Genomic DNA, 16,893 nt, shown 5'->3' on the forward strand with positions numbered 1-16,893 from the left:
ACAAGGGGTGTGTTGTTTCCGCGCTGCCTCACTGCTTCTGAACACTGGAGTAATGGAAACTGCTTCTACCCAGTGCTGCTGGGCGTGTGTGAACTTCTCCTAGATTCAGAAAGCATTTTGAATCTTGAAGTGTGTCGAGTCCTCGTACAGGCACATGTCCCACTGTATGGTTGGTTCTTTGTTTCTTGTAAAAGCAAAAAACTAGAATCTGCAAGTTTCTTGAGCTTTCTGTTTGTACTCCGTGAATCAGGAATGTGTTTGTGCGGCCCCACCGTTGCAGTATGGGACACAGTGCTCAGCTGGGGTCTTCTGAAGTGTCTCTTATGTCCAAGTGGCAGGGCCTCCTTGAGGCCCTAGGACATCTCCTGACCTACTATGTGCTCTCTGGGGACACCCAGGCCCCCACTGTGCACCTGGCCCTGCACAGCCCTGCCTAGGGCCCCTCACTTGCTGCCCCAGACCCCTGCTGGCGTCTGCCTCTGCCTGGCAGGAGGGAGGAGGCCAGTGATGGTGACCGATGGGGGTCTGTCAGCTTGGGGATGTAGCCCTGCAGGGGTGAGCAGCCTCAGAATGCCCCACTGTGCAAGGAAGGGGACCATTGCTGATGGTCCTCATAATGATTCCTAGACGCTAAAGAGAATTATGCTGATTTTCTAAAAAAGAAGGCAGTAATCTAATAATGTGTTTTGTCTCAAATGGACAAAATGAATGAAAGATTATCCTGAAGGACTCTGTGTCAGTGATCTAGAAAATTCCCTCCAGTGGAACATTCCCTGATTGTGCCAGGGAGGTGCTCCTCAGAGCCACCCCGTGGGGAGACTCTCTCTGTCCGTGACTCTATCCTAAAGAAGCCCTGGAAGCCCTCTGCAAGCAGCCTGCTGGCTCCCAGCCTAATAACATGGCTAAGAACGCCTTCCTTTCGCCACTCTGTCCCCTGTGCTGGCTCAGGCATGTTTCTGTCCCAGATCTGACTGTCGCTGAACCTTGCAACCAACCTTTTCCTGGAAGAGGGCGCTGAACTTAAGTAACTTGTCCCTGTCTGGGGATGGCAAGTCTTGGATTTGAATCCAGGTCTGTCAGCACTGCTTGGCGTTCTTGCCAAGACTGGGGTGAGCGCGGTTTCGCACCCCTGGCGCAGCCCCTGCTGGAGCCAAGGCCTGGGGGCTGCGCGGCCAGGGCGCCTGCCCAGCTGCTTCCTCGCCCGGGGCTGCCTTCCTTTACTCCTCTTCCTTCCTCCCTCAGCTCTAATTATGGCGCGTGTAAGTCGCTGCCCTTCCTCTTCCTCTTCTCTTTTAGGGCGAGATAATAGCACTTAATATGCCCTTTGCAGGCCTGGCTTCGTTTCTGTTTTTAAGATATCGGAAGACACCTTCAGGAATCCCTCCTTCAGCCGCCCAAGCAGCAAACTCTCCATGCCCAGAAGGTATGGGTGCAGGTGCCCTGCTGCTTGCTGTGCCACGCCCCCTGGCACTGGGGGACACTTCCAGGTGGACGAAAGGTTGTCACCTCCTTCCATTGTGTCTTGGCAGCAACGGAGTGTGGCGGGCGCCTCTTGTATGTAGAGTTCATGCAGTGGTTCATGGAAAGTAGAAACCAGTTCCCTGATGCTCCGAATTCACCAGAACGCACCAGTTGCAGTGGTGAAAGAAAGAAAGTGCTGTGGGAAGTGGCTGGGCAAGGCCCTTCCGTGCTGTCTGCAGTTGCTTTTCTTTTTACGGGAGAGCCCGGGCCCTGCTCCAGGGACCCAGCGCCGGAGCTGGTTATTTCTCGCCAGAGGATTCAGGAATGCGCGCTCTCCCCATGCCCTGGAGCCCAGCTGCAGTGTGTAGCGTTTCACTTACTTGGAGCCGCACAATAAACGGTGCAGGCTCACATCTGGCTTGCCGAGAGCGGGTGGCGAGTGGGCCCTGGGGCCACGCTGGGCCATTAGCCGGGCGTCTGCGACCCGGGCTGTGCACATTCCTCCCTGGAGCGCCCGGGCTGGCTTCACGAACAAAGGGCTCCGTCAGTCTGGTCCTGGCATTCTTCTCCACTTTGTAATCCATCACCTTTCTCAGAGATTTCCCTGGGCGCCCCCTCCACTGGCCATTTGGGAGGTAGATCAAAGGTTCGTTCAGGCTGAGAGGCAGCGAAATAGGCCAGGCTCTGGCATCCCACAAACCTGAGGCAAAGCCACTCTTTGTCCCGGGAGGTCCCCCATGTCACTGTGACGTCTTTGTCGTTCCTCACCTGCAGCCCGGGATGTCATACCTCCATAGGTCCTGAGCTCAGAGTGGGCGCCATGGTGGGGCGTTGTTTCTCTGGTGTCCCTCCCTGCTTGCTGGCTCTGGGCCAGCGCCACTGTGGTCTTGCTGAATTTCCATGGCCCCAGGGGCCTGAAGAGCGCCCGGTGGTCCTGCTGGAGACCACTTCCCCATTCTTGGAGGGAGCCAGTGTGACCACTGGGTTACACAGGGGAGGCTGGTGTGATCGATGAGTTTCTCTCAATGATTGGGGACAGGTGTGCCTGCAGTTTGTCTCCTCTGGAGAGACCTGCAGAGGCCAGTGGTGGGGGCGGGGGAGGGGCCTGTGCACACATGTCTGGGCAGGGCTGGGTGCTAAGGGAGGCAGGAGGGGCTCTAAGCCGGTTAGGAATGCATTTTTCTCGTGTCGTGCACCTGGGAGGGAGGCGAATCCGTAATCTGTATTACTCAGGGAGTAGCAGAAGGCTGCGGAGTAACGGATGTGTTTTTGCTCCCCAACTTGCTTTTTGGCTATTTTTCTATAAAATAGTTTTAATGTATTGTGTGCTCATTGTAGACTTGGAAAAGATAGAAAAATGTTAAGGAAGCAGGAAAAATTTCCTTTTGATATCACCACCCCAGAGGTTAATATTTTAGCTGGCTTGTGTGCCATATGTTTGCTGTGAGATCATACCATATGCATTATTTTGTAGCCTGTACTTGGAAGTCAGTGTGGCAATATAAGCATTTCCCCATTTGCGAATAGCTCTGCATAAATACCACTGCTGATGTCAGTGGGACACTCCAGTGTGTGTGGGTGCCACCAAATGTCTGAACGTCACGCTTTGTCCACCGGTCACTTACATCCTGTGTTATCCTTGCACATAGATCTTTTGGTAGTCCTGGCTAGTCCTGTTCTTGGAAGGATTTCTAGCAGGCTTTTTGAGGTCAAAGAACACAAACTGTTTTTTTTATTGTGGTAAAATACACATAACATGAAGTTTATCATTTTAACCCTGTTTAAGTGTATAGCTCTGTGGCATCGAGTTCATTCACACTTCTGTGCAGCCCTTACCACCGTCTGTCTCCAGAGCCCTTTTCGTCTTGCAGAACTGAAATTCTGTACCCATCAAACACAAACTATCTATTGCCTTAGCCCCCAGCCTCTAACAACCACCATTCTGCTTTATTTCACTTAGCGTGATGTCCTCGTGGTTCATCCATGTTGTAGTATGTGTCAGAATTTCCCTCCTTTTTAAGGCTGAATACTATTCCATTGTGTGAGTGTGTGTGTGTGTGTGTGCTTGCACGCACACCGAATCTTGCTATCTATCCATGCACCTGTTCATGGACACTTGGGTCGCTTCCACCTTTTGGCTGTTGTGAGTAATGCCGCTATGAACACGGGGGCACCAGTCCCCGCTTTCCGTTCTTTTGAGTGTATGCTCAGAAGTGAATACACAGTTGTTGGAGCCCCTAGGTTTATATGGTCAAATCGCGGTTGAGATGTAGGGTGCCCACTGGCTTCTCACGGTGTCTACCCACTGTCCTAAACATGGTTTTGCCCACAGGGTAAAGACCAGGCCCGCAGGAGAAGGAAGGGGGCGACTTCTTCCTGAGCTATTTTGACAGATTGTGTAAACTCAGTGATTAATGGAATGAGAAAGCAGGAAGAATGTCTTTCATTTAAAAAAAATAAAGAGCTTTTGGGGTTGCTTGGTTTTATTTTCAATTAAAAGGGCCTGATTTTGTTTCTGGAGAATGGTTTTAATTTGGATAAATGGTTCAGTCTGGGAACCACATGCCAGAGCCTATGATCTATGAGTGCAATTACTCAGGGTTTCCTCGGCTGCTTTTCTGAGGGAACAGCCCAGAGCCCGGCTTGCTTTGGTTTGACTCTGCTGAATGGCCATACGGGCCCCCAGGCGCTTGGAGCAGGGCCGCTTTTCTGATGAGTCCATGAGGCTGGCCAGGCCAGCCGCGGCTGGAGCACGGCCTTAATGCCCTCGTGGACTGACGCTGGTTAATTTTTACCCTCTGAGAATGTGTTCACAATTCCAGGTCAGGAAAGGCAATAAGCAGGCCCTCTCTTTCCTCCTGGGAACACCTTGGACCGCAGTTACGGCGTCTTTGCCAACGTGGGCATCTGCAGAATCGGTCAGGTTTGGAGGCATGAGGAGGAGAGAGACTCATCCTTACATTTGCCTGCGATTCCTCGGGGCTTCGCGGGCCGGGCGGGGCAGAGTCTGCTGTGTGGGGGTTTCGGCCCGACTTCCAGCCGAGGGGATGCTGGGCAGAAGGAGGTGAGGGAGTAAATCCGGGAGGCATTTGGGGAGCAGGAGCTGCCTGGGGTGATCCGGAGTAGAAGCGGGTGATTGCAGAAGGTGGAGGGCAATGAAAGAGGAGACAGGGCTTGTTCCACTTTAAACTATTAATAGGAACATTGTGGCAGAGCCTCAGTCAGCTCTCCATGCTGTTTACAGCAGCAGGGCTTACAGACCTGCCGCCAGCACCTGCCGACCTAGTGGGCTGGTGGGAGCAAGTGTGGGGGTGGCAGTGGGGTCCCCAGGTGGAAGGTGGAGACAGTCTGCATGGGGAGTTCCAGGATTGCAGCCTGCAAAGGAGAGAGCTTTGCTTGATGAGGTGGCTGAAGCTGGAAGGTATTGCCCCTGTGGCTTGTGGCAGGCTGGTGGGCTCCTGGGCCCCCAACAAAGGCACGTTGGCATAAAGAATACTAAAGGCACTTGGCCAGGGTCTGGGAGGAGTGGCAGGGAGGGCTGCAGGGCTGGGGCCCTGGCCCCCTTTCCTAAAGGGTGGGCCTCATTTCTGGAGCTCCAGCCCGCACTGGGGACACATAGTTTGAAAAATGTTCTCCCAAAGCCTGGGCCACACATGCCCCTTGATTTCTAGGGCAGGCCTGATGGCAACTACCTGTGTATCCCCTGGAGATCTTTCTGTTTCCCACAGGAAAGAATGTAATTTTCACCAGGTTATGCTGATGAGGAACTGGATGAGATAGGTACCCGGGCAACACACAGAGTCCATGGATGTTGCTCTTTAATCCCCTACCTCCATTTAAATAGGAATAATCCAAAACATAGATGATCACTAAGAGCATGTGCACTTTTAAGGCATTTTGTTTATTATTGGATAAAATATAACAACTTGATTGGTGTTTATGCACTTTTAAGAAGCTCGCTGTTCTCACACTGTAACAAAACACATGATCACTTTTCCTCTTCCCATCTAGGTGTGTGCAGGGGTCAGTGTTAGAAGCATAGTGTGTATACAATTATTAATACCATGCTGATGGTTTTCCCAAACTTGTAGCCCATCCTAAGCATTTCCTGTATTTCTGTATCTTCTTCACATTAATGACTATAATGACTTTGTAGAATGCCCTAAATTGACAGCCACACTCTGCACAGTTCCTTGGCTGCTGGGCTGGCTATTTCAGAGTCAATGCTTGTTGTCAATGTTTCTTCTTGCAGAAAATGCCAGCTCTGCTTCAGCTCCAGCCTATAGGTGTCTGGTCGCCTGTTTGATTTTTCAGGTAGCCCTTGGGGAGGTCTGTGCAGCCTCACACCCAGCAGTGAGGTGGCCCCTCTGCCCTGGGGAGCTGCATTCCTCTACCGCTGGGTTCCAAGGGCAAGGGCAAGGGCAGGGCTGCCAGGACCTGCAGGGGCAGGAGATGCTGGGTCTCCTGCCAAGTTCAGTCGTCACAGCCGGGGTTAGCCCTTCTGTCTGCAGTGGCTCCCTGGGACAGCATGCACAAGGGCAAGCACAGGACCTGTGGCCAGCTGCATGCTGACGGGGCTAGACGTGCTGACCTTGGCCCTGTGAGCCTGTGACCAAGACTCTTGGTGAGTGTCCAGCTGGGACCTGTTGGTGCTGAATTCAGCTCTGCAACCAATGACGTTCCAGCTGAGTTCCAGACAGACCCGGGCTTCAGCTTTCAGTGCCAAGAGTTGGGCAAATGAGCCCAGAGCTGACAAAGCCTTTTGGCCAGCTGTGATCTCTATTGTCCCGCGTCCCCTTGACCCCTGGACTTACTGCCTCTCCTTTCATCTGTACACACCGGTTTCTCTACAGTGTCCTGCCTGCCATCAGCCCTGTGAGCTTTTCCGGCTCTCATCGTGCCAGGTGGTTTTTAGCAAACAAGAGGGAGGCCTTAGCTCGGGCCCTGCTGGAGACAGATTGGTCGCGCCCCCTTCCCGGGGGTGGGGTGCGGGGGTGGGTGTGAAGTGAAGCAGAAGGGAACAGGCTTTGCAGGGACCAGGGACCAAGGTGTACCCGGTCTTGCCTCTACTACTTACTCTCCATGTGGCCCTGAGATGGTCCCCAACCTCTCTGAGGGTGTGCTGAGGGCTGGGTTGATATTCAAGACCTTAAAGAGCTGTTAGGATTTCCCAGTGAGGTTGTGTGCCTGAGGCCTTCTTAAAAAATGAGGTGTCCTTGCTATTCCTTTCCTTTCTCCTGTAGTTATTCACCCTTTTGAGGAGCTGTGAACCCAAAAGGAGCATTTTGCATATTGTCCCTCCTCAACTCCCCCCAGACCACCTTGGAAGGGGTGAGGCTGTGGGCCTCCTGAGCTCTTCCTGGGCTGGGTCCCCTGGGTGGCCCAGGTGGGACACTGACCATCCAAGGCCCAGCTCTGTCCTGAGGCTCACTTAGGCGTGTCCTTCATCTGCTCACATGCTCTTGCATCGGGTCGCGTAATTTTTGTTTATATTTCTCTGTGCTCACTGAAATCTGAATATGTCCAAGGACAAGAACCAAGGCTGCTGCTGCTTTTTTTTTTTTTTTTTAAATATGATGAGAGGTTTGGAAGGAGCTTAGAGTTAGCTATGTGTCCTTGATCAAGGTGTGGCATCATTCAGAGCCTCCATTCCACCCTCTGGGCAGCCAGGGGGCTTGGCCCTCCAGTCCAGTGCCAGCCCGGCATGCAGGAGGGGACAGTCCCGCACCCTGACAGAGACATTCTAGATGTGGGTTCTCACTAGGAGAGAGGGAGATGCCGGCACATTTTCCCAGGGTTTCGTTGACGTTTTCAGGGCCACCATTTTTCTTCTTGGAGTTTTGCTTTGCAACATACTCTTTTTACTTTCAGAAGAGAGCCCTTTACACCATATCTGAGAGACCTGAGCCCAGTCTACTGTTATTTCCTTGGAAAACCGCCAGCGTGTTTCATGTTGTCACGTTATTGAAAGTTGATGACACTGGCCTGCTAGGAATCCATGCAGGCTCCCAGACAAGAGCTGCACCTACGGAGCTGTAGCTTTACTCTTCTTGTAGCACAAGAGAATATTCTTTGTGGACAGAATGTGTTGCGGGGTTTGTTTCTTTGATATCCATACTGAAAAATGGCAAGAATTATTTCCTTTGTCTTGTTCTCAAAATGGATCCCAGTCTTGATACAGGCCCACCAGCAATGTGTGATCCCTTGTCTGATATGTAAATGCAAGTCTTGTTCTTAGAACGATGTGGGGCATCCATCAGACTCGTCTTGAGAAAAGAGTCTTCTGTCCCCCTTATCTGCTTCCGCCGAGGCTCCCCAGATCGCGTCCGCGAGTTCTGTGTTTGGGACTGAGTGCACATAAGCTCTGGCCAAGTTTTGGAGAGATGTTTGCATCTGTGTAATATTAATGCTTGTGCCTGGAAGCACATTGACTGCTCAGATGAGCAGCTGCTCAGATAGCGGCGGGGATGAGGAATGGGCGCAGTGACAGAGGGCCGCGCTGCGGAGACTGCGGGCTTTGTTCGCCGGCCTCGTGGGGAGATAGTGTGTCCGGTGCAAGTTGTCACTCCATCAGCAGATCCATCTGTCCTTCCTCAGAGAGGCTGCAGCGCACTGCAGGGCCATTGTATCAAGCAGTTGGCATTTGGCCTTGGCCCTGGGTGGGACACACGGCACGGTGTCACGTGGTGGCTGCCCGGGCCTCCCCACATCTGCCGGGTTTCCATACAGGCTGCTCTGTTTCCAGCTGCGTGAAGGAGCAGTGGCCCAGCGTCGGCTCCGAACCGGCGGCCCGTTGCTGTGAGTGGGAGGTGCGGTGGCAGGGAAGTGGCTAGCATGAATTACCGACTGTGCGCGAGGCCCTGTGGGGCGATGCATTTGTTCCTTCCGTTGTTCACTCACTCACTCACTCACTCATCCCTTTCATGCGGCTAACGTTCGCCGCGCCAGCCGAGTCCCAGATGCATCCGACCCTCACAGACTGGGGAAACCGAGACGCAGGCGAAACAGCTGCCCCGTCTCAGCGTGCACGAGGCAGGGCAGGGGGGCCAGGTCCCGCTTCTCGGACCCAGACTCTGCTTGTCCCTTCTCTTTGCTCCCGAGCCCCTGGGTCCTTCCGCTGCACCCCCCAGGGTGACTGGACGTTGTCAGTGGCTGCTGGGCCGCCCGGCCTCCTGCCGCCCGGCCTCCTGCTGCTCTCCCCTGCAGCCTGGGCTCACACCCCCAGGCCCTCTGGAGTCCAAGGCTTAGTTTTTTGCTGAGTGAGACTGGGCTTCCTGGGCCGACTTTTCAAGGGCTGGGTGTCAGGGCAGCATTGTGGAGGGTCTTGGCGAGGCCACAGGGGCGGACACTCAGCTTCTCTTGCCGTTCTAGGGGGCAGCTGACAGGCGAATTCATGTCATGCTCAGAACCGCATGTTAGAGATCAAAATACTCCAGACCTGGCCAGCCTTTGTCCCTCTTCTCAGCCGGCCAAGCTCAGTGCTCTTAATAGATGCAGAGAGGGACTGACTTGGTTGCTGTCCCTGCCCACGTTGCTCTGGTCCCAAATCTTGATCATTTCAGTGAGAAAGGAGGCGGTGTGGCTGTAGGGCCACCAGGTTTAGATTCAAGCTGGTGCCTAGGTTCACTCGGCGTCTGTCATCTGTGTGGCATTGGTCCAGTCCCTGCCTTTCTGATGTCAGTTATGGAGGGGCTCCTCCGAGCAGCACAGCCAGGGTGGTGAGGACCCAAGAGTTGTGTGTGTGGGGGGTCACTCTGTCACCCACGGGTTGGGGGTCCTGAGACTTGAGGTGTCGGGCCGGGGGGCCCTGATGCTTGAGGGATCGGGCATCCTGAGGCTCCACAGGCTGGGTCAGGGGCTGACCACTTTTAGGAAAGTTGAAAGAATATAGTGAACTCTCTTGTATACTCTTCATTTCCATTTGATTATTATTATTATTATTTTGCCATTTTGCCTCATTTAGCTTATCTGTCTTTATGTGAAAACAGGTTGTCCACATTATAAACTGCACCCAGAAATACTTCAGCCTATGTTTCCTAAGGACAAGGACATTTTCCCACACCCTTCAACTTCAAGACTATGATCACACTGAGAAATTTAAAATTGATTGTGTGACAACAGGTGATGATGTCCAGTCCTTACCCAGATTTTCCAATTGTCCCCCAAAGTGGTTTATAGTTAGCATACTGGTCCAATATGTGTTCTGTTACGATTTACACCCAAGTGAAGTGATTGTAAATGGCCTTGTATTTTTAATTTTATGTCTATGTGCTCATTACTAGTATATAGAAAAACTAGTATATAGAAAGGCCGGGCGTGGTGGCTCACGCCTGTAATCCTAGCTCTCTGGGAGGCCGAGGCGGGCGGATTGCTCAAGGTCAGGAGTTCGAAACCAGCCTGAGCGAGAGCGAGACCCTGTCTCTACTATAAATAGAAACAAATTAATTGGCCAACTATATATATAGAAAAAAATTAGCCGGGCATGGTGGCGCATGCCTGTAGTCCCAGCTACTCGGGAGGCTGAGGCATCAGGATTGCTTGAGCCCAGGACCCGGGAGTTTGAGGTTGCTGTGAGCTAGGCTCACGCCACGGCACTCACTCTAGCCTGGGCAACAAAGGAAGACTCTGTCTCAAAAAAAAAAAAAAAAAAAAAAGAAAAGAAAAACAGTTGACTTTGTATATTTATCATTTATCTTGTATCCTGTGACCTTGGTAAATTTACTTCTTAGGTCTAAAAATTTTATAGGTTCCCTGGGATTTTTCCATGTAGATAATCATGTCATCCAAAAATAGGGACAATTTTACTTTTTCCTGCACATGACTTTTGACAGGCCCAGGCTAGCTTCCTTGTAGGTCACACAGTGTGGATTTATCTGATTTTTTTTTTTTTTTTGAGACAGAGTCTTGCTCTGTGGCCTAGGCTGGTGGAGTGCAGTGGCTCAATCAGAGCTCTCTGCAACCTCAAACTCCTAGGCTCAAGCAATCCTCCTGCCTCAGCCTCTCTCAAGTAGCTGGGGCTACAGGTGCGTGCCACCACACCCAGATAATTTTTCTTATTTTTGTAGAGATGGGGTCTTGCTATGTTGCCCAGGCTGGTCTCAAACTCCTGGCCTCAAGTGATCCTCCCACCCTGGCCTCCCAAAGTGCTGGGATTCCAGGCATGAGCCAGTGTGCTAGGGCTGTCTGATTATTTTCTTGTTATTAGACTTAGGATGAGCAGTTTTTGCGAAATGATTGCGCATGTGTTAGGTACCTCTGCTTGCCTCATATCAGGACGTGTTTGTTCCACTGTTGGCCAGCTAAGTTTGACCGCCTGGTTAAGACTACCTGATCCCTCGTTGTCAACATACATTTTCCCCTTTGTACCTTACAGACTGCTTCCTAACAACTTTTACTCAGTTATTTTAATGTCCAAGGATGATCTTTGCCTGAATCCGTTATCATATTAGGGGTTATGAAATGGTAGCCCTTCACCATTTTATTGTCTTTAAATAATCAGATTGTTACTTATCAATCCCTCTTATCTGGGTAGGGTGGAACAGGAGTGGAACAGGAGAGAATTTTATTTTGTTTATTCTGTACATGGTTTATAAAGCCAGGAAAACAAAAATGCTTTTCAGTTTGCCTTTCTTGAGACCTTAGTTAACTCCGTAACAGTACTCCGAAATGCTTTTGGGGAGCATCCTATGCAGCCTCCATGGGAATGTTGATGTAGCTGGTGTCACAGCCAGGTGACACATACCTGCTCTGGGCTCACCTGCCGGGCCAGGCAGCTGTTTGGGAGCCTCTGCTGAGAGGGAGCCCATGTTTTTGGATATTTGTCTTAAGTCAATGGTTCTCAAATTGAGGTCCTGAGACCAGCGTGGGTACCCTCTGGGATCTGTTAGAAATGCTGGTTTTGGGCTCCAACCTGGATTCTTGCATCAGACACTCTGGGTTGGGGCCAGACGAGGTTTAGAACCACTCGTCTAGGGTAATCCTTTCCTGGTAGGTAACACCAGCCCCAGTGGAGCTGTTGAATCAGATATCTTTAAAGGTCTGTGCGGCTTTGCAATAATTCACACATACCATCCTATCAGACTGGCTGGTTGCTCTTCCAAAGCCTCTCGGAGGCCGGGGAGGAACAAGCTGCATTTCCCGTCCTCCTGCTTAGGAGGACTCCCTCTAGCTCACGAACCCCCAGTGTGAATTCTTGCCCAAGATTAGGAAACCCAGCAGAGTGTAAGGTTGGAAATTGAGGTTGGTGCTAACAAGGGCAAATTTGTGCATTATTTTCAGCATTTGTTCACATCTAACTTTGTCCTTCACTGACTGGTTTATTACCCTAAGGAATGAAAAAGCAACATTTCTGGAGGTCATTGCTTTTGTAGCCAGCTCAACTGGTTGAGGATTAGTTCCTACTCTTCACCAAAGAGATGGAGAGCGAGCTGCTTTTGTGTGCCAGACAGTGTGTTTTCTTGCGAAGTGGAGTTGAGGTCCTTAGAGCTCAGGAGCAGCAGGTGGCCACATGTACACCTGGCCCAAGCTGTGAGAAGGCTGCATGTGCACAGAGCAGAGAAAGGTGGTGTAGAAAATAAGAGGTGAACAGGGGTGGCCAAGAGCTTAGGGGTATTCACCATCAGGGTTCTCCAGGGAGACAGAACCTAGAGGACATATATTTTATATATGTATATATGCATGAATGAATGAATTGGCTCCTGTGATTTTGGGGGCTGACAAGTCTGAAACCTGCAGGACATTCTAGCAGCCCTTTAGGTACAGTGCGTTGTCTGGAGGCTGTCTGGAGCATAATCCCTTCCTCTCCTGGGAATCTTAGTGTTTTCTCTTAAGGCCTTCGGCTCATGAGATGAGACCCACCCACATTGTGGGGGTCATCTTCTTTGCTCAGAGTCCACTGGTTTCAGTGTTAATCTCATCTAAAAATACCTTCACAGCAACATCTAGACCAATGTTTGACCAAACAACTGGATACCACGGCCTTGCCAAGGGGACACATAGAATTATCACAGCAGGGCATCGGGGCCAGACTGTGACCATGGCAGGGGAGTGGTAGATTTACCCTGGTTGGCAAATGGGTATGGGAAGAGCCACCAACAGCATCCGCCTTGCTTGGTGGCCTCACCCCAGGGCTGTCATGAGATAACACACTGCCAGCCACATGGCTAGTGCCAAACAAGGTGCCATTCCCTGGAGAAGCAGGGCGGGTTTCTGCAAGTCGATTTCGAGGGGCCCCTGGGGGTGATTTCTGGTCACCTCAGGACAGGGCTGGTGTCCTTTGCAGGCAAGGGCCTGCTGGCAGTAGAGGCAGGCACCTGGTCTTGCCGGTGAGTCCTGCCCCATGACTGGCCCTTGACCCAGGAGCTCGTTGCTGGTTTCCCTGTATCTCAGGCTTTTCTACCTGAAAGCCGGCACAGAAGCTTTCAAGGGTCATTTTTCATCGTGAGTATCCAAGGAGATGATAGTGAAAGTATTAGGGTGCCTCTCAGCTAGGGAGTCGTTCTTGTATATTTGTCTCACTCTCTAGCTGGTAAGACTATTGGCTTCAGAACCTTTGTCCTCCTTGGCTTAGGTATGAGGGTCCCTGAAGGAGGATCCAGGCAGAAGTGGCTTCTGTGTTTCTGGCGTGTCCCCATGCATCTCCTGGCCTTGAGCCCTCAGTCTGCCTCAGTCACTCTGGGGGACCCTGATGCACCCAGGAAGAGGGCCTGGCCCAGGGTGGTGCCCATGAGTTTTGCTGGCTGTCAACTGGTGTAGCTGTTAGGGACATGAACAGTAAAGACATGGCCAAAGCAGGATATAGCAGGAGAGGCCGGGCCTAGAGCCGGAGGAGGGGCATGTCTTGGCTCTACCACCTCCTGTCAGTGGCTTGGCATGCAACTGGTCAATGAGTTGAACTGGCCCCAAGCACTCTTGGAGCTGGCCAGTCCTGAAACCCATCTTCCCTGTGCGAAGTATTGATACAGTGACAGGCCTTGAAGTTATCTATGCTATTCTCACCCATCTTCAGGCTAATCAGAGAGACAAGTCTCTTCCCCATGCACAGCCAAGAGACTGCTCTGACCTGTTCTGTGTGCAGTTAGGGATTCCACTGAAAAAGCCATGGTCATGCCAGATCTCCATGGATGTCCACATGGCCAGCTTGGAAAGTTTTTCCCAGTGGCCCACTGCAGTAGCAGGCATCTGGCCGGGCTAAAGGGTGTGGTCATTCAAGCATTTCTCCTGTCCACCAAATAATTCTAATTTCATTTTTTGGAGTCTATTTAAAATAACTATAAGTGATAAAGATATTCTTTGTGGAACCCCATTGGAAAATGGGCTGGCCTTTCCATTTCTGAGATGATCTTCAGGTAGGAGACACCAGCTGGGTCAGTGTGCGGTGGTTCTGCTGTGTGTTGCCCCAGCAGCGGCCACTGCTTCTCTGGGTGGCGGCGCTTACAGGGGATTTTGCCATTGTTGCCAAAATGGAGAAGTGTTTCCGTATTGAACTGGAAGCCGCCATGCCTCGATTCCCCACCAGCCTGGGACTGCACCGAGTCCTGACTCTGCAGGCCACTCTCAGTGTGCGATGGTGATGGAACCAGCATCTGTTGTGACACAAACCACCCCAAGACTTAGTGGTTTAGAGGAAGGTGCGTTCTTTCTTGCAGTCTCGGTCCCCTGGGCTGTGTCCATGGATTTCCAGCTGGCTGGGAGCTGGGCCCAGCTGGGAGGTCCCACAGCCAGGCCTCTCTCTTTGCATGACCTTGTGTCCTGGGCTGCTTCTGAGCAGGCTGGTCTCGGGTCCCCCAGGGCAGAGGCAGAAGCTGCAGGCAGCACTTGGGGTTCCATTCTAGCCACCCAAGCGAGGTCCGCTTGGATTCATGGGTTGAGAAATGGATTCCACCCTCTGATGGGAATTGCTAGAAAAATATTGTGGCCATGTTTTTCATTGTCAATTATGCTTGGTTATTCAGAAAATTTTGTTTAAAAAACTGACCTCTTGTTGATACCTTAGGGGTTATGGCTCAACATAGGAATTTTGGGGGAAACACAAACATTCAGACCATAAAAGTGATGCATAAGAGCTGTTTTGGTATGGGTTGCTCTGGCAGTCCTGGGGCCTCAGTGGGCATGTGGTCTAGACTGGGCTTCCTGTCTTGGAGGCCACGGCTGGCCCTCAGGGCCACATGTAACCCTTCAAACCGGATGTTATGTGTGTGGATTGTCATTTGTAGCCTCATCAGACCATCGGGTGCTCGACCCTGAACGTGAAGACCAGGGTTTGCACAAGGTGACCAGCTCCAGCGTGGAGGGCAGGGCGGTGGTCTCAGGTCTCGCTCTTGTGCTGCCTGCCTTAAGCAGGAGCAAGAAGAGGTCTGTTACTGTTACTGTTCTCTTTGCTAGTGTAAGAAAGTCCCACAGGTGGTAGTGAGCTCCAGCAAGGCATGGCAGGAGCCTGGGGAGCCGAGCTGCGTACACGTGTGAAGGCCGAGTGTTACTCTTGCGGTAAGGAGTCTGACTTGCTTCCTCCTTCATGGTGAAGATTTTCAAACATTCCCCAAGTAGAAAGAATACAGTGGTAAAACTCGTTGTCCAGATTTAAGATTTATTAAGATTCTGAAACACTTGCTTCTAATACCTCCTTCCCTCCCCCTCCCTCTCTCCCTCCCTCCCTCCTTGCCTTCCTTCTTCCTTTCCTTCCTGCCTCCAACCCCTTCTTCCGGCTATGATCCCACATGTTTTTTTTACCTTGCACACTTATGTGTATGCACTTTCTAGAAAACACACTTTGATAACCACAGTGACAGTAACTCTTTAGTGGCATTGCCCAGTTGCCATTTATCTCAACAATGACTTTGAGCACTGGTTTGTTAGAATCAGAGTCTAACAAGGCCTCACGCGCATGTGAGGCTCTGAGTCCTTCGTCCTACTCTACAGCAGCTCTCTCCGTGCATCTCGTTAAAGGCGTGCTGGAGCTTGGGCCTGGAGTGGGGGAGTGGAAGGAGGCAGGTGCGGAGATAGACAAGGCCCCAGGATGCCCCGGACCTTGATGGAGGCCTCGGAGCTGGTAGGGCTTGGGGGCTGGCCTCTCTCAGGAGGAGATTGGCTTGTTTTGGCCCTGGTTTTAGCCCTGTCCAGCCCTTGCCCCTGTCTGTAGGTCTCCATTTTCTGCATGGACCTCAAGATGATGTGAGGCAGCTCCTAAGACTGAATGTTGTGAAGCTGCCTCTACAGTCCCTTGGGGAAGTCATCCACCTCCATTATTAAAAATCTGAACATGCATCCCCATGTCTATATATTTATTTAAGTATGCATTAAACAAGGCATTTGAGGTGTGACATAAGAAATCCATATACATGGAAGTTGGGCTCTGGGAGATTTTTGGCTGGTTTTCCCATGCCCATGTCCATGGAAGGGCTCCAGGAGGTCATGTGACACCCCTTCTCCTTATTCTTGGACATAGCCTGAAGCCCATAAGGAGGGCGTGGGCCGGTGCTCTGAGTTGGAGTGTCCTACACAAGGGAGTGTGCCATAGGATGGCCACCAGGGCAGAGCTGGCCCTGGGGGGCCAGAGCTGGGGCTGGCGGCAGAGGGAGGAGGTGTGGACCCTGTCCTCTCCTCGCATGTGGGAAACCTGCTCTGGGAGTCTGGGTTCTTTTGTCCCAGTTTTTCCAGTTAGGAAATAGGAGTCCGTTGGAATTTGCAAGTACGTGAAGGGAGAGGTGGGCCTTAACCCAGGCCCTTCCCGGTGCCTGCACACGCGTGCATGGCTGCAGGGCAGGGAGGCGCTGGGGGCGGCCTCTCTCAAGTAGGGCTGGCGGACACCTCTGGGAAGGTGGGGCACCTGCTCCAGGAGGAGGAGAGAGTGGGACCTTCAGGGTGTCACGTCAGCCTGAAAGAAGGCATTGGTTGGGAGCTTTGCTTTTTGCCCTTGGGTAACAAAAAAGAAGAAAACAATGCAGGCAGAGGAAGCATTGCTGGCGGATTACCTGGGAGGCGGCGCAGCCTGTTTGATCCTCCACTGCCGGGCTTGCTGTGGCTTGCTTCTATCAGGGCGGCAAATTCCCTGTTTCCTTTCATGTTGGGAACCCACACGGGGCTCTGCCACTGGAAGCAGGCTTCCTGGCTCCTGCCCACATGAAGCAGTGTCCTGTCTGCAGGGCGGCGGCACCCCAAGGGGCCATGGTGGAGGGCCAGCCCTGGCTCAGGCCTCATTGACAGGCGTGGGCGTGGTCCAGAGGATCCTGTCTGATGGATGGAGGGACGCACAGGCAGACGGGGCAGATGTCCTGGGGCCTGCTCACTGCCTGTCTCCTGCCCGGACCTCCCGAAAATAGGCCACCCTTCCAGTGTGTAGACTTCCTCTGGAGAATTCCACGAGACACACTCTCAAACTGTGGATAAGATCCCTCACTGCACGGTCCATGGCATTTTGGGTGGAATAACTCTTTG

At 52.0% G+C, this 16,893-nt stretch overlaps 1 protein-coding gene across 1 annotated transcript in view; it reads left to right on the top strand.

The window, feature by feature from the left end:
* Positions 1-16,893, top strand: part of TNS3 (tensin 3) — a 268,396-nt gene that overhangs the window by 3,127 nt on the left and 248,376 nt on the right. The window lies entirely within an intron of this gene.

The sequence above is a fragment of the Microcebus murinus genome, chromosome 9 (assembly GCF_040939455.1).
Source record: "Microcebus murinus isolate Inina chromosome 9, M.murinus_Inina_mat1.0, whole genome shotgun sequence".
In the NCBI taxonomy this organism is placed as follows: domain Eukaryota; kingdom Metazoa; phylum Chordata; class Mammalia; order Primates; family Cheirogaleidae; genus Microcebus; species Microcebus murinus.